Here is a 25,267-nt window from a genome sequence, read left to right on the forward strand (position 1 = left end):
TTTAAATATGTACAGATATATGAGGGTTGCCGAAATGAAGCTCAGACTTTAGTTCGAGCTTCGTTATTCGAAGAAAGACCGCACGTGTCTGAGGATTTCTACGTATGACAGGTAAATATCTGATACCGCCGGGAAGTCTTAAGGTGCTGTTTTTACTTGAGGAAGCAGAGTCTATGTTTGATTGCGGGACCATTCTTCAACGGCAGAATATCCGTCATCAAGAGGACAGTTATCGCACTTGCTTGAACCAACAGGGAGACCATATTTAAGCATATATGTCACTCATATATAATTGTTTACTTCCTGTATGCTTACGTATTACAAATAATAAACTCTTACAGATACCAACCAACTAAAGTCTCAGTAAGATTTGGGCAACACTTATTATAAAAATTAATTCAAAGAAATAATAATGTTATTGGTTTTTACGTCTCACTACTACTTTTACTTTTTTTGGAGAACCCTAGGTGCGGAAATTTAGTCCCGCGGGAGTTGTCTTACGTTCCAGTAAATCTGCCGACACAAGGCTGACGTGTTTAACACCCTCAAATACCACCGGACTGAGCCAGGACCGACCTGCCAGGTTGGGGTCAGAAGGCCAGCGCCTCAACCGTCTAAGCCATCCAGCCCGGCAATTCAAACAAGAAAAAACAAAAACAGACTACATCATTTCGAGGAAAACGGATGAATTGAAAATATCCGATACTCCTTATTTGGACGTGGATAAGGGTACTATCTCATCAATTAGATAAACTGAGTTTGGAAGAACTTTGAAAAACTACACTCAGAATAGTTGCTGATATTCATCATTGCCAGGGATAGAACCGCCCACTTGTAGCTTCCAGACCTATCAAGGACCACTTATTATACCTCCGTTTTACGAGTACTCCATACTCTATACACAGTCTTCTTTATAAAAGTGAATAATATACCTCCACTTAATCCTAAGTAATCAAACTACCCATGGAGTCAGAAATCAATAAAGAATATTGTAATGTATTCGATATGTCAGTAGTCTGCCGTAATGCACATACAATAACGATGTGCTTCAATTTGGACAGAGAACACAAGAAATCTTATCCTGCATGTATTAGTTCCCTCAGGACTTAAGCATTCTCAGAGAAATACATCATTACTAAGGGAGGGATATATCACGTTTTCTGCATATATTCTACAAAGAATAGGCTCCTCTTCCTAGTGAAAAATTATAAAGAAAATATATGAATAGTAACGAGTAAGTAAATGTCTTAGAGATTCTAGAGTATGTTACTGATGCAAGCCTTCAAATCAGTCCAACAAATTAATAACTAAACATACAAAGAATTCAAGTATCCATAGTGTGAATCACATTTTTCTGCAACGAACTGATATGGAAAATTAAAAAATAAAATTATTTTCTGTGACTTCTATATATCTAAACATTATTTTCACTAATGGTAATATATGTATGTTAAGCTCGCTAAAGTTTGTTCACGTGTCATTTATTTTTGTTGTTGGACTCTTACTTTATGAATTATTATAAATATAAGTTACTGAGAGGAGTATCCCCCTACTTAATTAACGAAGAAGAAGAACAACAACAACAACAGCAACAACAGGAAATTCATTCAAAGAAGGAATCGAAATGTATTCTAATTTTAAATAAATAGACTTTACAGCTTTATCAATCAGGACATAAAGACGGACATTCTCTATTTGTGTACTGGTACAGAGGACAGTATTAAAGGAATATTTCCTTCTGGAGTGATCAAAGAAATATTCTATGTCACAGCTTCTGTACTAGGCACAACATTCATCATCGGCTGACGACTACCTAATTATGTACTGAGAATTGTTCCTCACATATTATAATCGTATTTAGCTGCTTATTTGCCTTTAGAAGGCAGCAGATATTCATTGTATATTTGGCATGTGCGTTCGTTCATGGCTGAAGTGATCACTTATGGCTAGTGTCCAACGGATACAGAATGAGCAGTGAAACAATTTAACACGTTGTTTCCAAAACTGCTATACGATCTTCTATAGCATTCCGTTACGAAGTAAGACTCATATCCCCCCAGACGGAATCACCCTCTGGGTAAAATCGTGTTTAATCAACCTATGCAAGTTGCTTTACGTCGCACTGACACAGATAGGTCTTATGGCGACGATGGGACAGGAAGGGGCTAGGAGTGGGAAGGAAGCGGCCGTGGCCTTAATTAAGGTGCAGCCCCATCATTTGCCTGGTGTGAAAATGGGAAACCACGGAAAACCATCTTCAGGGCTGCCGACAGTGGGGTTCGAACCCACTATCTCCCGAATACTGGACACTGGCCGCACTTAAGCGACTGCTAAATCAACCTATGAAGACTGAGTGTATTGGTGAATACCTTCGAAGAATTCACGTACCTTACTAAAAGTGATACTTTATTAGATATTGCAGGTGAGAGAGTAAATAGCAGTTTAAAGTTCCATTCACATATTTAAAGCTGAGAAGATCATATCAATAGAGACGAGTTTATCAAACGAAATGCAATCAGTCCAAAATCTCTAGACTCCTAGGACTTCTAGTACCTGCTTTTATCAAACTGAACTACGACAATATGCAGAAAATTTAGGTTTCGTTCGTTATTTCCGTTGCGAAGAAATGTAACTTATTTGTAAATGTTAATCAATGTGATTTTCTCACTATTTCTAGGAATCTCCCTCCTACTATTCGCCAATCTATACATCTACCTATTCATCTCCTTATGATTTCCATCCGACTTGCAAGAATATTAAGTGATAGAAAACATTCGAGGAAATAAACTTGTGCCATTGTAGTATGCACTCATATGCAATATAATTATGCACCCCACATGGTAATACCACAATTATCATCACCATCATGTCATTTCCCTCCTCTTTGTTTTTTTTTGCTAGTTGCTTTACGTCGCACCGACACAGATAGGTCTTATGGCGACAATGGGAGTAGGAAGGCCGTGGCCTTAATTAAGGTACAGCCCCAGCATTTGCCTGGTGTGAAAATGGGTAACCACGGAAAACCATCTTCAGGGCTGCCGATCGTGGGGCTCGAACCCACGATCTCCCGGATGCAAGCTCACAGCCGCGCGCCTCTACGCGCACGGCCAACTCGCCGGGTCCTCCTCTTTGTGCTCTATACAAATGAACTCTTATTTGTATCCTTTACGTACATTATTTTCGTGTTATTAAAGTAACATCGAATGTCTTAATTTATAAAATTCATGTCACTTTAACAATTATGATCACAAAGAACATACTAGTTAATAGCTGATACTGGCCTAGGATCTTTTCAGACTTATAATTAAAACTGAGACTTGTAAAATTTAGAGGAACCCGTGACAAAGGCTTGTTTCGGGGTTTCCATCGGCGATTTATACAAAGAATCTAAAAGTAAATTCGGTTACTTTTCATCCAATAAGACATCGAATATATTGGTGAAAATAGAGTATCTTCACCACTACCTCACAGGTATTTAATTGACAATCACTTTGGTATTCATAGCATATCTCATTGCACTAAGGAACAGCAATTTCCATCATGTATGCCACCGGACAATCATCATAAAAACGTGCAGTGTATTTATTAGGAACGTGAGACACGACGCATCGCAAACCTTCTGCTTCAGAGAATGAAAATCATCAGTGGTGCATTCAAGGAAATCACAATGACGTGTTTAATCATATCTAAACCCTGTTCGTTTATCATACACTGCGCTACGTGAGTTGGCAATACATAACCAACCTTTGTTTACTTCGTAATAGATCCATTCAACCAGCACGCTGCTTATTGATGCCGACAGACACCACAACAGCTGAAGGGCTTTAGAGCCCCGTTCCTAATAAGTTCTCTACACAGAATAGGCTTAAGGGACATTTGCACATCTGCCGTGTAAAAGCTTGGGAACAGATAATGGAAATATTTAACAGCATATAACTGTGGCTTTCCTTCAAAATTAAAAGGAACATTTCTAGTTTTTAAACTTATTTTTGCCGGGCTGAGTGGCTTAGACGGTTAGGGCGCTGGCCTTCTAACCCCAACTTGGCAGATTCGATCCTGGCTCAGTCCAATGGTATTTGAAGGTGCTCAAATACGACAGCCTCGTATCGGTAGATTTACTGGCACGTAAAAGAACTACTGCGGAACTAAATTCCGGCACATCGGCGTCTCCGAAGGCCGTAAAAGTAGTTAGTGGGACGTAAAGCAAATAACATTTAAAAATTACTTTTGCAAAATTTGAATTAAAAATGTTGTTATCGCGATCAGAAATGATAAAGATAGTCATTGTGTGTAGCCTACCTTGTAGTTTCTGTGTTCCTGTGTGCTGCTGTGGTTCGTAACATTAGAGTGTATATCTGAATTTAATTGGATCGCATCATTATTAGTTTATCTTAATCACGTGTATCTGGGTCGGGGAAATTATAGTTTCTCTTGAGTTTCGTCATCCTTCGGCCACGAGTTTTATTCGTTAGTGTTTTAACGTTGGATCGACTCATTTAGGACTTTTGGCGACGATAGGTTAGGAAAGGGTTAGGATTGGGAAGGAAGTGTCCGTGGCTTTATGTAAGATACCTACAGCCTTGGGTACAAGGTACATTTGGCTAGTGTGACACTGAGAAACTACGGACAAAATCATCTTCAGGGCAGCCAACTGTGGTTTTAAGACACACCCTGTCCCGAAAGTAAAATCACAGCCAGATGATGCGAACCGTGTAGCAAAAACGCTCGGACGCTTTATATTCATAATTGTGGTCAATTCCAGTTCCCGTTGTATTAAGCAGCTATTCCCATTGCTTCATTGAATCTGTGAATAGTAAATATGTGTATTAGAAGTATGCTCCTGTAGATGTTTGTGGGAGCGCGGCCTTTCGTAGAAGTGAAGTATGGGCAATAACTTTTAAAATGTGGTGTTCCTGAGAAATTTTGAAGGTACAACGAATCATGAATGAAAGGATTATGAATCATATAGGTGAGAACGATTTGGTTAAACTTGGCCATAACATGAGACAGATTCATAGGGTGCGCTTAGAAACAGCCAGATTGGATGGAGGTCTGCGCGAAGTGTTAGCGACAAGAATTGTGATGAGAGGTTAATATTTCATGGAATGATAACCACGGGAACGATGGTATCAGACGATTAAGTAGCATAGAGCGTTAGATCGAACCAGGTAATATGTAGGCCTACATAAAATGTCTATTAGTTCAAGGCAGAAACGTTTTTCTGAAAATGAAAATACCGATTTTAGAAGCATGTTTCTGAAGGCGTTTGTGTTGCTTGTTCTTGCGTGTAAGCGAGATATAAATAATAATTTCTAAAGAAGGAAAGAAAGAAAGAAAATAGAAGTCTTTGAAATGTGGTGTTAGTGAAAACTGGTGTGGGTGAGATCGATCACGAATGAAAATATTCTGAATCACGTTGTTGTATCGAAAATGATTCGGTGAAATTCGACCAGGAAATGAGATCGATGCATATGGCACATTTTGAGACGTTCAAATCAATAGGTTTTCTGGGGAAAAATGAAATAGTGTACGGTTTTCAGTGCCGGGAGTATCCGAGGATATGTTTGGCAGGTCTTTTGATTTAACTCCCGTAGGTGACCTGCGTATCGTGATGAGGATGAATTGATGATGGACAAACATATTCACTCAGCCTCCGTGCCAGCGAAATTAACCAATGATGATTAAAATTCCCGACCCTGCCGGTAATCGAACCCGGGATCCCTGTGCCCAAAAGCCAGCTTGCTAACCATTTAGTCATGGAGCAGGACTTTCTGGGGAAAGTGCGAGGAATAAGAATAGTAAAGAGAGATACATGTGTGAATCTCTCAAGCAGTTTAGAACACATGTACGATGCGAATCCTCATAGTTTTTACGTGGCTGTTGATATTGTGATCATAGTCACAATGCCTCCTGTTTTACGTGGAATCAGAAAAAAAGGGATATTATTTTTCATTTCAAAAATCCACATTCGCTGGATGGGATTCAAACAATGTCGCCTTGATGAGAAGCCAGACACGATGCCACCGGCTATCACGCACTCCCCGTGTCCCGCCACCTCCCGGATGAACGATGCAACACCTATTCCGTGATGAAGAGTTTAGCAAACACTCGGGTAGTATGGAGTGCTGCATCAAACCAAGTAATATGTAATTAATAGTATATATTACCTCAAACTAAGGTTTTCTTCAAAATATTCATATTCCGGAATGCACTTTTCTTTTACAATATGGCTTTACGTTGCACCGACACAGATAGGTCTTACGGCGACGATGGAATAGGACAGTTCTTGGAGTGGAAAGGAAGCGGTCGTGGCCTTAATTACGGTACAGTCCCAACATTTGCCTGGTGTGAAAATGGGAAACCACGGAAAATGTGTTTGTGTAGGGCCTGGTCTTGTGTAAAAGTGAAGCAGAGACAATAAATGCTACAGAATGGAAGATAACAGAAGCCCTCGAAATGTGGTGTTATTGAAGAGTGAACTGGGCAAGAATCGAACTGCGCCAGTGTGAGTGGCTAAGGCGCCGTCCTACTGACTCCAACTTGGCAGGCTTGATCCTGGCTCAGTCCGGTGGTATTTGAAGGTGCTCAAATACATCAGCCTCGTGTCGGTAGATTTACTGGCACGTAAATGAACTTCTGCAAGACTAAATTGCGGCACCTCGGCGTCTCCGAAAGCCGTAAAAGTAGTTAGTGGGACGGAAGCAATTTTTATTATTATTATTATTATTATTATTATTATTATTATTATTATTATTATTATTATTATTATTATTATTATTATTAATCGAACTGCGGCCACCTTGATGAGGTGCCACTAGATTATCACGCACCTCGTATCCTTCCCCACCAACAGATGTACGATACTATAGTTGCGTGGTGATGAAGAGGTTAGCAAAGTGTTTACTAACATGGGGGCTGCTACAAATCTGTCTATGGACTGATGACCTAAACCATAACAAGTGATATTCTGGTGTCGATTTCCACTACTTAATAAAACGGCAGCCACAAAGGTAGGCACAATCAGCACACTTAGCTGGAGTTGAAACGGGAAAATACAGAGAATTACATGAGGAATTGTTCACAGCTGCACTGGAATCCACCTATCTTGCATGATGACAGTGGTCAGTGAATTATGAAAGAGTCTATTATACAAAGAACTGTATTATGAAAGGCGGAAATGGAGCGTTCTTCGAAGAAATAATATACGATTCGGAGGAAAAGACTTGGTCAAGGGAAGGCAGATGAAAAATTCTTCAGGAAGTGATAGAAAATGATTCACCTCAGGGTTCATCAGGAAAAATTCCGTTCCCATGCATTGTGACAGTCTGATAGGATATTAAGATAAACTGTAATTTGGTATACCGTAAGTTTGAAATTTGAAGTGAACATTCGAAAGGAAATTAGAAGAGAACAATTTACAAAGATCTGTATCTTTAATATGTTCAGTAATGGATTATGAATGGTTTGGCCTCGTTCCTGGAAAACTGCCAGAAATATTCTCCATCTGAAACTCGTCGATGGTACCTTAGCTTGCAGTGTACAATTCAACGGAAGGTCCAGTCGTATTGTTGTCCTGGTCAAATAACATGGGATTATAGATGCATACGTGTACGTATAGAAGTAAGCAGAACCCAGAAGAGCGTGCGTAAGTTCGGAGACATCCTGCTGAACGCAGAACAATGACCACTAAGTGACAAGGCGCATGCGCTGTGGATCGTACTGGGAGTAGAACGTGACCCGACATACAGCTACAATGTTTATATACGGCCATCCCAATCGATTTTACGATGTTACCACAAAAATATTTGTCGTTAACCCTGCTAGCGAAGACAATGCAACTTCGAGACCTTTAACTTCACAATACTTCTCCGTCAAGTATTGCTATATATAGCAGTCTTCACAGTGAAATATACTTTGAATCACTCCCGCCTATGGTTCTTTTCATTCTATCACTTGTGCTGCAAATGCTGTGAACAGCAAGGATGTGTCTATAGGAGATCACAGCAGAATGAGCCTTGAAGGTGAAGAATAAGTCATTCTTCACCAATAGCATATATAAGTGAGGCTAATGAATTTAAGAATATCTTCATTAGAAGCCATTTCTCACTTTTAGAGAACAGGCATATAAAACCCTTTTTTATGCTTAAATTATAAACCTCATCACGGAAATTTGCTTCAAATTATACACTGTATTTGTTTAAGGCGCGCCCTTATGACATCACACCGCTCGGAACAACTGGAGTGGGACAACTTTTAATTATTCTGGAATGTGACGTAGGTAATAGGTGATCAATACTAATGAACGGGGTTTAGTAATGGTTCCTAAAACAGAGTTGCATCCTTCGAATTTAGTCACGCCAATCTTCAGTGGTTGAGTTAGTTTCCCACTTTTCTCTCCTATTTCTATCAAGTAAGATACATCGAGAAGTGAATTATGAAACATTTTCGAAACTTTTCACCAATCACAGGCACACCTAGTTTCATTCGTGTGGCAGACACCTAAATGAACATTTGAGCATGATAGCTCATTGTTATTTGCTTATAAACGAATATCAATACGGTTAAATCTCGAACAATGCATGTGGGAATTTTTAAATGTAACGTTTAAAATGCTGTTTCGATTTCTATTAATTTTTTGTACAGAGCTCTATAATGATGAATTTAAAATTTGGGTAAAACTGCAAGTTTGCCTGTTTGATATGAATCAATATTTAGGTACACGAGGTGAGAATTTCACAGTTCTACTTCATTGCAGACGATCTCCATATATATCCTATGGTGCATTTTACCATCCACTCTTTTGGTATATGAGGGAAGATATCATAAATGAAAGAAGAACAGGAATACACCTTCATTGACGCAACAAAAGTAGAAGATGGTAAGATACTCGTGTAAAAGTTAAAATTGCTCTCAATCACAGTAAGGGATTCGTATTGTACAATAACCACCCTAAACCATGTGCCTTAACTCGCGTTCCATTATTAGAACAGAAAATCAAATTTGATTATCTCATTCACGGTCATGAAGATATTCGGTGGCTATCGTGAGCTTAGACTTCCCACATTATCATAATCATCTACACTCCAAGTAATTGATGAACACACTTTACAGTTCTTTATACAAACAATGAGAAATGGCTTAGGAAAAATCTGATGACTCAGTACAATTCCCACGTCCAATAAGAATATCGGGCATTTGACATCACTGATTAAATAAATTGTATTTCACGAAGAGGAGAAGAGCTTTTCAAAATCAAAATAACAACCATGGAAATCCATCGCCTGTTTTTAAAGAGCCATCCACCGTCATACGTACATTATTACGAGCATGGGGAGGTTCTCTAAAAAAAAATGTACAATTTTCACTTTCTTCATTCAACTCAAAACTTTCAGTCACAGTATGTCACTGTATTTTTGACAATTAATTTCCCTTTTCCAATTTATAAGCACAGTGAATGATAATAATAATAACAATAATAATAATAATAATAATAATAATAATAATAATAATAATAATAATAATAATAATAATAATGATGATGATAATAATAATAATAATAGCGGAATTCGAGAATTGACGAGACATTTAATTTTGCTGGCGTTGATTATACTGTAAACAAAGACATGTGACACACCCTGGCTTACCGCCAGCAATTAAAGTAATACACTCGCTCACCTCGTGCTCCGCAGGTTGGATGATCGCCCAGCTACGCCCACTACCACGGTAACACAAGCACGTGGTGTATGGTATCATCCCGACTTGCTCACTGATGGTCCAGAGACAGCAGCAAGGTTGAAGCGAGGTCGCCAGCGAGCAGGCTGGTGCAATCAATAAAGCCCTCGGCATACAGCGCCACGCTTAGCGAACGGGAAGTGCCGACTGTTCCGGTACAACCCTCAGTGATGTCCGTGAGCACTCGTCAGGAGCTAGCCTTTCAACTGAGAAGAACCAAACTCCAGAATCTGCCTATTCTGCACATTTTCAGCCATGGTCATGAAGAATCTTCATTAGACACTGTTCAAGCTGAAGAAGCCACCTCCTGCGCTTGTTTTATTACTAATTAAATGTTAGTTACTACACTCGGTAAAGTCGTGAAGTTACAATAATTATTTCCAAAAACAACAAAAGTGACAGATATTGTGAACTCATTTCACTCTTCAGTCTCAAATTCACACATACCGCTGACAAATTGATTAGACCAGATAATTTCTTCTGATAAACTTACTGTGCAACAAAAAATTATCCTGAATTATTGCCAAAGGGAAGACCTCAGCATCAATACCTGGTAGAGAAGTAATGTACATACTATACGCTACGAATAACTTTACTCATTTACGAAACAAGGAATCGACATCATTTTTCAAATGACCAAAATAACTTTTCGTCTTCTTTGTTTTTTTTAGTTCATTAAAGTATTTAATTACTGCATGGAAAATGTATGTCATGCCAGTGTGGATATAAATGTCTCATTAGAATATTATAAATTATCTTAAAGGTAATGTCTGCCAGCTCGTTATTAAGTACTCCTGCTGGGAGAAGGTTACAAAATTCACAGTCCCATAGATGGCATACACAGTAGTTTATAATCACCCACAAAGTTGTTATTACTTCGCATGTGCTATAAAAGAGATACCTGGTGTTAAATAAAGTTAATACTTTACTACAGGGATAAAATGCACTTAGTTATTTCCTACACCTTATGTGCACTTTTTTAAGGGTTCACAATCAAACGTAAGCAAATGGTGTATTCCACGTTGAGTATTGCAACAATCAATTAATTTTTAGCTTCATTCAGTTAACAGTAATTTTAGATTCTCGTGCCACCTTTGTGGAGGATAATGCTTATACCAGTTTGACCCTTCAGTTTTTGCATTGTTTAACTGTTAATTAGTTATCCGCCTCCGTAGCGTAACGGTTAGTATCATTAGCTGCAGTCCTCGGGGTCCGGATTCGATTCCCGGTACTGCCAACAATTTAGAAAGGCAGGGTTGCTGGTATGTGGTTGAAATGGCTGCACCACCTCGGGATGAGGACGCGAGTTTGCTATTAATAATGTTAAGTTATTTGCATGGTAGAACAGGCAAGCCCTAATGTTTAGTGATCTGAGTTTCGAATTCTGGTGCTAACAGTGGCTAATCGGGACGTATATTTTCTCCGTATTTAACACAGTGTCAATACATTCTTTCTTTCTTTCCTTCTTTCTTTCTTTCTTTCTTTCTTTCTTTCTTGTTAATCAGTTTACCTTCCAGGGTTGGCTTTTCACTCAGACTCAGCGAGGGATCTCATTTCTATCGCCTCAAGGGCAGTGTCCTGGAGCGTGAGAATTTGGGTCGGAGGGATACAACTGGGGAGTAGGATCAGTACCTCGCCCAGGTGGCCTCACTTGCTATGCTGAAAAGGGGACTTGTGAGAGGGATATTGGGAGGGATTGACGAGGAAGAGATAACGTAGCGGCCGTGGCCTGGAGTTAGGTACCATCCCGACATTTGCATGGAGGAGAAGTGCGAAACCACAGAAATCCACTTCGAGGATGGCAGAGGAAGGAGTCACGCCCCCTCTACTCAGTTGACCCCCCCTCCTCCGAGGCTGAGCGGACACCGTCTCAGCCCTCGTACTACATTTCAAATTTCATGGCAGAGCGGGGAATTGAACCCGGACCTCCGGGGATGGCAGCTAATCACACTAACCACTACAATACACAAGTGGACCAGTGTCATTATACGGTATCTTATTTTAAGTCCAGTCCGGCTCCATGGCTAAATGGTTAGCGTGCTGTCCTTTGGTCCAGGGAGTCCCAAGATCGATTCCAGGCCGCATATGGGATTTTAACCTTCACTGATTAATCCCTATGGCTCGGGGGCTGAATGTGTGTGTCATCTTCAGCATTGAGAATTCATCATAGATAGGGCCCCATCCTTACAGACGCTCAGGTCGCCTATAGGGCGTCATCTCGAAAGACCTGCACCAAGTTTCTCCGCAGGCTACACGCTGTCATTATTATTTCAAGTCCAGAGGCACCTACTATACTACTAAGCCGATTTAACTAGCCTTTTACATATTACAATAGGTCCTCTAACAAAATAGATTACACACACCAATGAGCAATGATGTCCATAGATATCAACATGAACCCAAGGCAATTATATTTCGCAGAATATTGCACAAATTCATCTCCTTGTAGGCCACGAAGGTCTTTCCTATCCCATCGTCGCCGTAAGACCTATCTGTGTCGGTGCGACGTAAAGCCCCTAGCAAAACAAATCAATTGGTCTCACCTCCTTTTACACCCCACCGCCGTTAAGTTTATTTAGCCAATTCCCCCCCCCCCAAAAAAACTTAAAGATGGCGTGTTTCTTTATGTTAAGGGAGATTCCAAACACTAATGTTCACGTCTAGTACCTTCAGTTTTGAGATTAAAATAATGCACTTTTTTTCACTTTTACACTACTCCCCCCTAAGTAAATTTCCGGCAAAAAGTACTTGTTTCTTTAATAGTAAAGGATCTTCTAAATACCAATTATCACGACTGTAACTCTGTAACTTCTTCAGTTTTTGATTTATGTGTCCTCATGAAAGGAATTCATCTCCTTTTAACTCCTGCCCCCCAAGATGATTTGCCCCCCAAAACGCGTTTTTCTTTGTTTTTAAAGGAGATCCAATTACCAATTTTCACGCCTGTAGGCCCTAAAAACTTTAGTTTTTAATAGATGTAAGTATTCTCATACAATTAAGTCAATTAAGTTTTCAATTCTTTCACCTAGCCCCCTCCTCCTTCATTGGATTTTCCGAGAATACTTGTTTCTTTACTTTTAAAGCAGATTCCAAATATTAAATTTCACGTCTGTAACATGTTCATTTTTGAGATAACAGTAGCCTAATGAAAAGAATTCAGCACCCTTTTCAGTCGCTTTACCCCCCCCCCTCCACCCAAGGGGTATTTCTGAAAACTAAAAATACACGTTCCTTTATTTTTAATAGAGATAAAAAATACCATTTTTCACTTCTGTAACAAGTTCAGGTTTTTTTGCCATATACCGGTACTGTATAAATTCTCATTTTAAAATTTCACCCCCTTTTTAATTCCCCTTAAGAGGAGTTTCCAAAAACAAATTACCTATGTTTCTTTATATTTATAGGAGATTCCAAATACCACTTTTTACGTCTGTAACATTCTATGTTTCTCAGATATTCTGTAGATATATTCTTTCAAAAAATTCACTCCAATATGTCACTCCTGTTTAACCGCCATTAATTGGAATTTCCAAAACAAAATACTTGTTTCTTTATTTTCAAGGCAGATTCCATATACAAATTTTCAGTTCTGTAATATCTTCAGTTTCTGATATGTATGTATCCTCATTAAAGGCATTCAACCCATTATTCACTCTTTTACACCCCTCCTATTCGGATTTACGGAAAACAAAATATACGTGTTCCTTTATTTTTAAAGGAGATTCTAAATATCAGTTTTTACATGTGCAAACTTTTAAAGTTTTGAAATATAGATACACTCATTTTAAAAATTCACCCCCCTTTCCCCCCTCCCATTAATTGGATTTTCCAAACACAAAAAAATACGTGTTTCTTTATTTTTAAAAGAGATCAAAAGTACCAATTTTCAGGTCTGTAATATCTACAGTTTCTGAGATATAAGTACCGGTATCGTGATTAAAGGCATTCAAGCCCTTCTTCACCCTTTTAAACCCGTCCTATTGGGATTTTCTGAAAACAAAAAAATACGTCTTTCTTTATTTTTAATGGTGATTCTAAATACCAATTTTTACATCTGTAAACTTTCAAAGTTTTGAGATATAGATACACTCATTTGAAAAATTCACCCCCTTTTCACCCCCGATTAATTGGATTTTCCAAAAAAACAAAAAAAAAGTGTTTCTTTATTTTTAAAGGAGATCCAAAACACCAATTTTCAGGTTTATAATATCTTCAGTTTCTGAGATATAAGTATCTTCATTAAATGCATTCAACCCCTTTTTCACCCCTTTCCACCCCTCTATTGGGATTTTCAGAAAACAAAAAATACGTCTTTCTTTATTTTTAATGGTGATTCTAAATACCAATTTTTACATCTGTAAACTTTCAAAGTTTTGAGATATAGATACACTCATTTGAAAAACTCACCCCCTTTTCACCCCCGATTAATTGGATTTTCCAAAAAAACAAAAAAATACGTGTTTCTTCATTTTTAAAGGAGATCCAAAACACCAATTTTCAGGTTTATAATATCTTCAGTTTCTGAGATATAAGTATCTTCATTAAATGCATTCAACACCTTTTTCACCCCTTTCCACCCCTCTATTGGGATTTTCCGAAAACAAAAAATACGTGTTTGTTTATTCTTAATGAAGATTTTAAATACCAATTTTTACATCTGTAAACTTTCAAAGTTTTGAGATATAGAATCACTCATTTTAAAAATTCACCCACCACTTCCTCTCCCATTAATTGGATTTTCCAAAAACAATAAAATACGTGTTTCTTTATTTTTAAAAGTGATCAAAAGTACCAATTTTCAGGTCTGTAATATCTACAGTTTCTGAGATATAAGTACCGGTATCCTGATTAAAGACATTCAACCAATTTTTCACCCTTTTTCACCCGTCCTATTGGGATTTTCTGAAAACCAAAAAATACGTGTTTCCTTATTTTCAAAGAAGACTCTAAATACCAATTTTTAAATTTGTAAACCTTTATAGTTTTGAGATATGGATACACTCATTTTAATACTTCACCCCCCCCCCTTTTCACCCCCTTAGCAACGGAATATCCAAATATCCTCTCTTAGTGAGCACCTACATCTTAATATGAATGTATTCCCAAAATTTCATTTCATTATGTCCAGTAGTTTTGGCTCGGCGATGATGAATCAGTCAGTCAGTCAGTAGTCAGTCAGTCAGGACAAGCTATTTTATATATATAGATAATGTGCTACAATGAGTAAGAATAAAGAGGGTTGAAATCCTCCAGCTATCCAGTAAGCGACTTCCCTGGTATTCCCATTTAAAAGCCTTGACACGAATGAAAATATAAGTGGAATGTGCAGTAGGTAGCTTTTTGGTTATTCCCATAAAGAAGTCATTTCTCATCACGAATAAGAACAGATGTTGCTTGAACTCCTCTGGCTATCCATTACGTATCTTTCCAGAAAAAGTACATTCACAGCACTCTAACACTTTATTAAACAGATTACTCATGTAGTACCACAACAACAGTTAAAGGAGCATAAATACAAACGAGGAGTGTTTGTTCAAAAGACGCTATTTCTACCCTAAGATAGTTCTAGAGAAACGCATGGAAACGTGTAAAAGGGAACATGGAACGTACCGCTGATCAGGTATGGTACTACTTTTAAGGAAATACGTCTTTCCTGTCTGGATTGCTCATGGCATTCGATAGTATTCAACTACTTTAATGCATGCGGACGATATACTAAAAATGTATTTGAAGTGGAAACCGCACCTTTTGAACAGAGACTCCCCAAACTAAAGCCTTTCTATACTTTGTATGGAAGTAGTCCGTATTCCAAAGTACTTTCATACACGAGAGTAGGACAGATACGAGATACTGGGAAACGACACGATTATTTTCCAAAAGGTAGTAACAGAGTTTGTCTAATTATGAAATGACAGAGAAGGTTTCTCGGGTAATATGTCGTGTGCTTTGTAAGAAAGTGAGTACAACGAAAATTGTTCTGATGGACTGCATATCCATATATGGCTGGGAGGCGTGACCAGTCTGAAGGAAAAAAAATAGGTAGGTAGAGCATTGCCACATACGATGTATTGTTTCTTCACCGACCATGTGTCCGCCTCCGTAGCGTAACGGTCCTCGGGGCCCCGGGTTCGATTCACGGTACTGCCAGAAACTAAAGAATGGCAGGAGGGCTGGTAAGAAGTGTTTTTTCACGTGTTCTGCCGCCATATCCACTGGCGGCCACTGGGAGAGGCCTGATCCGGTTGTAACGGTTCAAATCCCGTTACAAGATGATATCTGTATTTTTATTATTGTATGATTTTATCTGTATTTTATTATTATTATTATTATTATTATTATTATTATTATTATTATTATTATTATTATTATTATTATTATGTCAGTATTATTATTATGTTATCTGTGATATTGTACTATTATTGTAATTATCCGTTTTATTCAATTTTGCAATTGCCTGTTGCTTGCAAGATTGCACTTAGATGTATACATATATACGTATGTGTAGTATAACACTCAATACCTGTACAGTGAGAATTGTTGTATATATCAGAGATTGGAAGTGACGTTGTTATATTGCGACACCACTGGCGATTCTGCCAAGTCATCGCCGCGCCTTGGCTACGTCATCGTATTTATTTAGCAATGCGCGCACGGACTCAATCGCCGCAGGGCTATTTCACCACTGTATGTAATATCTGTCGCGTAGGTGGGAGTATGTCATTGTTATTTCTGGAGATTACGTAGCTGTGTCAACCAACGTCTATATAAGGTGGGTCCATATTGTAGCGTCAGTCATTAGTTATACGGATGCAGTACAGTGAAGAAGTCTACTAGATCAAGAGGCCTTAGTTGGTCAGTGAACGAGTGTGAACGAGAGATGGAGCAGACTCAGTGAGCCATTAATCATTGGTCATTGAGAGAGTGAGGCCAAAAGTTAGTTGGTCCGTCACTTAGTGGAAGACGCGGACGCAAGGCTTACCAAGGAGTCAGAGAGGGCAACCCTGGACCTGCCAAGAGGTCATACCATATTGACTTACAAAGAAGTCAGATGATATGGAGAAGAAGCAGTCTCAAGGATGTATCACCACGTTAGGCGTGACACATCTACAGTAAACACCAGAGCAATGGATTACGTCGTAATTACACTCAAAGTGTTAAAGGTACAGTCAAGTGAATCAGTGAGGGAAATATTTCGTATAAATTGTTAAATGTCCGGTCAAGAAGAATTCAAATTCATGCCTAGTTTCTTTCAGTTGCAATGTCATAATTTCATATTCTCATCTGTTTTATCCCAACAAGACTCACTATTTTTTGATATATTATTTAAAGAATATATATTGTTCTATCAAACGAATTCATAGTTTCATTTCATTGACAGTAAAATATCTTAACCTCAAAATTAATGGGGAAACCGAACGCTAATCTCCTTTTCCCAGAACTTATATGGTATGTTGTCAAAAGTAAGCTTATTACCCCACACCCTAGAGATGGTCAAGAGTCTTATTCTATTATTGCTGTACTGAGTGACAGCTGGCGCCCTTCAAATAACGTATGTGTAAGTAAGCAGGTAACAAGTAAGTGTGAGTACAAGGTTCGACGAGTGTGTATTTTATTTAATGAATGTTAATTTTCATAATTTCCATTTTAAATGAAGATATTCAGATTTTCAAGTTAAATTCAGATTAATATGTTTGTAAATTTAGTCACGAGGAAGGATAGTCACAAAGTGTCGACGCAACGTGGTGCACGAAGAAATTCAGAATTTGGTCTGAATGACAGCATATCATAGGTTCATTTGGGAAGAGTATGCACATTTAAGCCAACGGAAATTATTACCGGTAAATTTCAGGACTATAATTTTGTGATATACATTTGTATTTTGGGGATATGTCAAGGGATTTGAAGAGGGAAATTAATTTGAGATCGCGTACTATTACTAGTGAACCAAAGATGGACAAGGAAGACAATAACAAGTCATGTGACGACGAGGTCATTGCTTCTGCGGACATCCAAGGTAAAATTCAGAGTAGGGAACAGGTGAATACGATGGAAGCTTCTGAGTTAATTCAGGAAAGTGCAGAAATTGAGAAGCAAACTGAAACTCAAAAGGAAATCGCGGGGGGAATGAACCAAGAGCTTTTGAATTTGTGGATGACCAAAATGACCGAGTTTAGCGAAAATCTAAGCAAACAGATAAGTAGTAGAATGGAGGAAAAGATTGATATGAGTAACGAAAATAGTAAGGAAGAGATGAAAGAATTAATTAGTACCGATAATGAAAATTGTAATACACAGATTAACGCTATAAGTAGTAAAATCGAAGAATTGATTAATGGTAACAGTGCGATTAATGATAAATTAGATAGGTTAAGTAAATCATTAGATTCTAAAATAGATACTAAGATAGTAGAGGTAACTGGTCAAATATACAAGTTAGAAAATAAGTTTAATAAAGTGTGTGTTGACCTTAGAGGAGAAAGGGAGTTGAGTCGGAGCGGTTTTCATACTCAAATTGAGCATGTCAAAGGAACATGTACAAACAAGATCGTACTGTTAAGTAATAAAATTTCGAGTAATAGGGAAGAAATTCATGAGGTAGTCGAGAAGAGATTGGACAAGATTTACAATGCAGTTGGGGAAGATACGAGGGAACAGATTAGTAGAAATGAGCAAATTGAAAGCAAACTTGTGGAGGTCACTGAACTACGGAACGAACAGGAAATGCTATCACAGCAGGTGAGAGAGAGAGAGGAAGAATTGCAGGAAGACGTGAGAATAGTGGAAGAGAATTCTGAGAGAGCAGCGGAAGCAGAAGAAGAAGAAGAAATTTTGAGTTGCCAGGAAGTGATACGGCAAGAAGGTACAGGTGAGATGGCGAGAGAAGTGGTAATAGCGAGTGGTTTGTTCAGTAGGGATTGTGATTTAACCAAGTTTTCTGGAAAACAGTTTAATTCAATAGAATTTGTAAAAGTAGTTGAGAAAAGATTTGCAAGTAAGTTGAGGAATAATATTATTGAATGGGAATATGTGTTGGAGATTTTGTCTAATGTTTTTGTCGGTGAAAGTAGAATATGGTTTCGAGTATACTGGAATAATATGTCTAATTTAGGAGAGTTTAAAGTGTTCATTGATAGGCTTTGGAAAGAATGTGTGCAAGGGCGCGCGCGCGAGAGAGAGCGCATGATGTCTAGGGAAAGTAATATTGTAGAGAGAAGGGGGAAAATGTTAGCCGTGTATCAGAGGAGAGGGGGTGATCATGATCCGCAGAGGATTAATAGTTGTGTTGATGGGGATAGGGGTCGGAGGAGTAACCATAGAGAATCGGAAGATGGGAGGCGTATGTATTTGAGTTATGAGAGAGAAGGTCAGAGGAGTAATCAGAGAGAATCGGAAGATGGGAGGCGTACGGATTTGAGTTATCAGAGAGACTATGTTAGTCTTAATATGAATGTTATCAAGGTGTCGTTATCGAGCCAGAGTATTTCAGATTCACAGGGAATCGGGTAAGTTAAGTGGACAGGCTGAAGGTAGTAGATGAACCGGTATTTAGTATAAGTAGTTATGTAGTGAAAGTAGATTTAAGAATAGTGTGATTGTGACCTAAGTAATATTAAGTAAGATATTTAAGTAATGACGTAGTCATATATGATGGTAACAGTAAGTTAGACGTAAGAAGTGTTCTGTTAAGTGATGTAAGTACTTGTAATGCCGAGAATATGACGTAAGTAGTGAGGTAGTAACTCCGATAATGGAAATTGTGATGTGAAGAAGGTAAGTGAAGGTACTATCAGATCTTATAACAGCCGTTGGGTGAGTCAAAGTGAGTAAATAAAATGATAGCGGTACCAATCATAATTGAAGATAATTGTAAGTTTCAGCCATGCCTTGTTATACCAAAACTTGTGTATTCAGTTATTATAGGAGCTGACTTGGTTGCAAATCATGGAAGTAGAGTAGACTTTAATTTAGGTAGTGTGTGTTTGTTCTATGAGGAAGCTAGCAAAGAAGTACGTGTTAATTATGATGGTCTGAGGTAAGTGTGTTGGTGACGTGTGTTCTTTGAAATATATGAGAGGTAAGTGAAGTTGTTCCTAGTGAGAAGAAATGAAGTGTTGAAGTGTGTCAGGTGTCTGTACGACCAGTATCTGAGGGATAGTCGGTACGAGGCAGTGACGTGAGGTAATTTGGGTGAATTACAGGAGGAGTAATTGTGTTCGATGTTAGGTAAGCTTCGAGATGTATTTAGTGGTAAGTGAGGAAGAACACGTATTTGAACATAAATTTGTAGTACATGACCATTGATCGTTTGTGGGAGGTAAGTACCCCAGTCAACTTAAAAATGCTAGTGAAGTCTAAGAACAAATAAACATTATGCTGGATTACGGAATAATTGAACCATCTTGTAGCCATAGTATTAATCCTTTAATTATCGTTGCCAAGAAGGACGGGTCAGTCAGGCTGTGTATTGACGCCAGGCTTATGAATCAGAGGATTGAGGCAGACCAACAGAGGCCTGAAACAGTGGAAGAACTCATTCAGCGTTTTGAAGGAAAAACATGGTTTTCCATTATGGATTTGTCTTCTTCATTTTGGCAAATTCCCCTCAGAAGAGAGGACAGACCTCTCACAGCTTTCGCATATAAGAATTGTTTGTATCAATTTGCAAGAGTCCCGTTTGGTACAAAAACGTCTTCGGCAGCGTTGATTCGTGTTATGTCTAGAGTTTTAGGTCGGGATACAGGGGATTTTGTTACCATGTACATTGATGACGTAGTAATAGCATCTCACACTTTTGAAGAACACATGGAACATTTGAACATAGTCTTACAGAAAGTTAGAGAGGGAGGCTTCACATTAAAACTGGATAAGTCAACATTTTGCACACAACAGATTACATTTTTGGGGCACACTGTATCTGCACAGGGGGTAAAACCAGAACAAACGAGATTAGAGAAGATTAACAACACGAGCACTCCACGTAATAGTAAACAGTTAAAATCATTTTTAGGGGTTTGTAATTATTTTAGACGTTTTGTCATCTAATATGCAGCGTTGTTAGAGCCATTCAGAGGCTTATTGAAAGGTGGAGCTAAATGGAAGTGGACAGTTGAACATGATGAGGCATTTCTTAGGCTGAAGGAAGGTTTTAATGATGCCGTTATGTTAAAATACCCTATGCCTAATCGCGAGTTTGTACTCATGACCGATGCGTCAGAAAAGGGCATTTCCGGATGTTTGTGTCAGAGGGATGACGAAGGAAATTTGGGTATTGTTTCTTTGGCGAGTCGGGGACTCAGCTTGACCGAAAAAAGGTATACCATCACGGAAATTGAGTTCTTGGCTATTATCTATTCATTAAGCAAATTTAGGATGTATGTATTAGGGAATAAGTTTGAGATATGGACAGATCATCAGGCATTAGTATTTATTAAAACATGTAAGTTAACAAGTAATAGAATGACAAGGTGGATTTTAGCTATCAGTGAATATGACTTCACTATTAGACATATTAAAGGTAAAGATAATGTCTTAGCCGATTTCCTCAGTAGGAATTTATCAGGCAATACTGAGTCAAGGTATGTAGATATACGAGAAGGCATACTGGTATGTGTGGGTAATGTGACGGACATGACAGAACGAGATCGATTACGTCATCTCATGGTGGAACAGGAGAGGGACGATGAGATGAATGTTATCCTGACCTGGTTAAGAGATAAGGAGGCAAATGTTCTTGTGAAGAAAGGCAAACATGAATATAAACTAAGTAGTGGTTTCCTGTCAAGGAAGTGTCATTCTGGGGAATTTAAAGTTTGTGTACCAAAGGCATTACAGGAAGACATGATTTGGTATTATCACAAAGAACTCGGTCATTTTGGGGCAAACAAGGTTCTTTATGCTATTCAAGGGAATTTTGTGTGGAAGAATATGGGAAGGAGTATTAGGAAATTACTTGCGACCTGTGATCTATGTCAACGTAGTAAGCATCCTAACAGGACGTTAGAGGGTCCACGGCAAGCCGTCATTGTAGACAAGCCCGGCCAACTTATATGCGTAGATCTGTTCGGGCAACTAGTAAAATCTCGGTATGGATACCGGTATGTGTTCGTTTTGATTGATGCCTTCAGCAAATATGTCAAAATGTATCCCCTGAAAAAAGCTACGGGAAGGGGTTGCCTAAAGCAGGTTATTGACAGATATATTCCTGAGTTTGGATGTCCACTCAGAATATTATCAGATCACGGCAGTCAGTTCAGTTCAAAGATATGGACTACCAAGTTGAATGAACTGGGTGTTAAGGCCATATATTCGTCTATTCGATACCCACAAGGTAATATGGTCGAGCGGGTCATGAGAGAGATCGGGAGAATATTCAGAGCATACGTACATGATAAGCACAGTTCGTGGTTTTCACGACTGGGTGATGTAGAACGATGGTGTAACACTACGTTACACGAGTCTACGGGATGTACGCCGTATGAAATTCATTTTGGTAGGAAGCCAACCGATCAAATTGCAAGTATGCTAGGCTTAGACTTGGGAGAGGGAAAATCTAAGGATTATTATATCCAGCTGGCTAGGGAAAATTTAATCAAAGCAGGCAATAAACGTATTCGCCAGCAGAAAAGGGCAAAATTGGACGAATTCAGTTTGGGTGACAAGGTGCTACTTAGAGTTCCATTCCCATCATCTGCAGAGGCGGGAAATATGTCTAAATTCTTTCTTTTGTATCAGGGGTATTTCACTATTGTGAGCCGTATCGGGAAGTGTGCATATTCCTTAAAAGATCAGGAAGGGAAGATTGTCGGTACTTACAACATTAAGAACTTAAAGAAGTATTTCACGTGAGATTTGTTGAAATAAGACTAAGATGATTATATTTTGTGAGAAAATAAAATAAAATAAAACTAACATCTACGATTTGCGTGTGAACCAAGTGTCGTATTGGTGTATTGGAAGAATAAGTGCTACATTGTCATGTACTGTGTGACAAAAAAAACGGAGAACAGGACATTGGACAGTTAACTGCGATAACAATATGCAAGAAAAGTTCTCATATAAGTGAATTTTCACGAATTATTTTGATATGTTAAAAAAAAGGAGAAGAATGTTGTATATTGATTGAAATTATTTGTGTGTGTTAAATTAAGGGCTATGCTCTTGTGAATTGTATGAGAATGGGACACTGGACAGTTATCTGCGATGACAATGTGCGAGAAGAATTCTCATATATGTGATGTATTATAAAATGTATGGATGCTGAAAAAGAAAATTATTGTTGTATACTCATTTAAAGTGTTTATCTGTGTCAGTGTTATATATATAATTTTGTTCATAAATCAATCGATTCTTTGTTCTTCGATTTATTTATGAGGGAGGCGAATTGTAACGGTTCAAATCCCGTTACAAGATGATATCTGTATTTTTATTATTGTATGATTTTATCTGTATTTTATTATTATTATTATTATTATTATTATTATTATTATTATTATTATTATTATTATTATTATGTCAGTATTATTATTATGTTATCTGTGATATTGTACTATTATTGTAATTATCCGTTTTATTCAATTTTGCAATTGCCTGTTGCTTGCAAGATTGCACTTAGATGTATACATATATACGTATGTGTAGTATAACACTCAATACCTGTACAGTGAGAATTGTTGTATATATCAGAGATTGGAAGTGACGTTGTTATATTGCGACACCACTGGCGATTCTGCCAAGTCATCGCCGCGCCTTGGCTACGTCATCGTATTTATTTAGCAATGCGCGCACGGACTCAATCGCCGCAGGGCTATTTCACCACTGTATGTAATATCTGTCGCGTAGGTGGGAGTATGTCATTGTTATTTCTGGAGATTACGTAGCTGTGTCAACCAACGTCTATATAAGGTGGGTCCATATTGTAGCGTCAGTCATTAGTTATACGGATGCAGTACAGTGAAGAAGTCTACTAGATCAAGAGGCCTTAGTTGGTCAGTGAACGAGTGTGAACGAGAGATGGAGCAGACTCAGTGAGCCATTAATCATTGGTCATTGAGAGAGTGAGGCCAAAAGTTAGTTGGTCCGTCACTTAGTGGAAGACGCGGACGCAAGGCTTACCAAGGAGTCAGAGAGGGCAACCCTGGACCTGCCAAGAGGTCATACCATATTGACTTACAAAGAAGTCAGATGATATGGAGAAGAAGCAGTCTCAAGGATGTATCACCACGTTAGGCGTGACACATCTACAGTAAACACCAGAGCAATGGATTACGTCGTAATTACACTCAAAGTGTTAAAGGTACAGTCAAGTGAATCAGTGAGGGAAATATTTCGTATAAATTGTTAAATGTCCGGTCAAGAAGAATTCAAATTCATGCCTAGTTTCTTTCAGTTGCAATGTCATAATTTCATATTCTCATCTGTTTTATCCCAACAAGACTCACTATTTTTTGATATATTATTTAAAGAATATATATTGTTCTATCAAACGAATTCATAGTTTCATTTCATTGACAGTAAAATATCTTAACCTCAAAATTAATGGGGAAACCGAACGCCAATCTCCTTTTCCCAGAACTTATATCGTATGTTGTCAGAAGTAAGCTTATTACCCCACACCCTAGAGATGGTCAAGAGTCTTATTCTATTATTGCTGTACTGAGTGACAGCTGGCGCCCTTCAAATAACGTATGTGTAAGTAAGCAGGTAACAAGTAAGTGTGAGTACAAGGTTCGACGAGTGTGTATTTTATTTAATGAATGTTAATTTTCATAATTTCCATTTTAAATGAAGATATTCAGATTTTCAAGTTAAATTCAGATTAATATGTTTGTAAATTTAGTCAGACAGTTAGGAAACCTCTCACGGTGAGTGACCTCACAGCGTGATGTGGGCTGCTAGCAAAGGGCGTGCCCTTAAACTTATTTGGCGCTCTTAACATCACATGTCCTTACGCTGGCTACGTGTCCAGGCTTAACGTTACAGGCCTCGGGTTAGACCCTAGGCTTAAGGGCGTTAACCTTACAGACTCAATTTCGATACCAAAAAGTGCAAGCTTACCCTAACAGCTAACGTGATTATCGCTAAGAGGGCAAGCTTAACCTAACAGGCATGACGTGTCTTAACTTAACCTTGCAGATCCTGGGTTCGACCCCAGGCCTACGGGCGATAACCTTACAGACCTAACTTGGATGCCGAGGCTAACCACATAACAGTGTAGGCTTAGCTTTACATGACGTCAATGGCTAAGTGTGTAGGTGTAGCCTCGCGCTGAACAGGTGTTAATATAACCGGTTGCCATTCCCTACACCCTGGCTAAAAAAGCAGGTCTAACTTTACGCAGACTACGCTTAAGTAGAGGAGCCACAGGTTCGACTCCTAGTCGGGTCGGCGATTTTTTAAATTGCTTGTAGCTCGAAGATTGGGTGTTTTGAATTCAACGCACGCTTTCATTGCGCAGTCATTTAAATAGCATGGTACTCAACAGTCCAATGGGAAGAGCTCTGGGTTCTAATCCCTGTTATGTGTAGGAACCTGTCAT

The sequence above is a fragment of the Anabrus simplex genome, chromosome 2 (genome assembly GCF_040414725.1).
Source record: "Anabrus simplex isolate iqAnaSimp1 chromosome 2, ASM4041472v1, whole genome shotgun sequence".
In the NCBI taxonomy this organism is placed as follows: domain Eukaryota; kingdom Metazoa; phylum Arthropoda; class Insecta; order Orthoptera; family Tettigoniidae; genus Anabrus; species Anabrus simplex.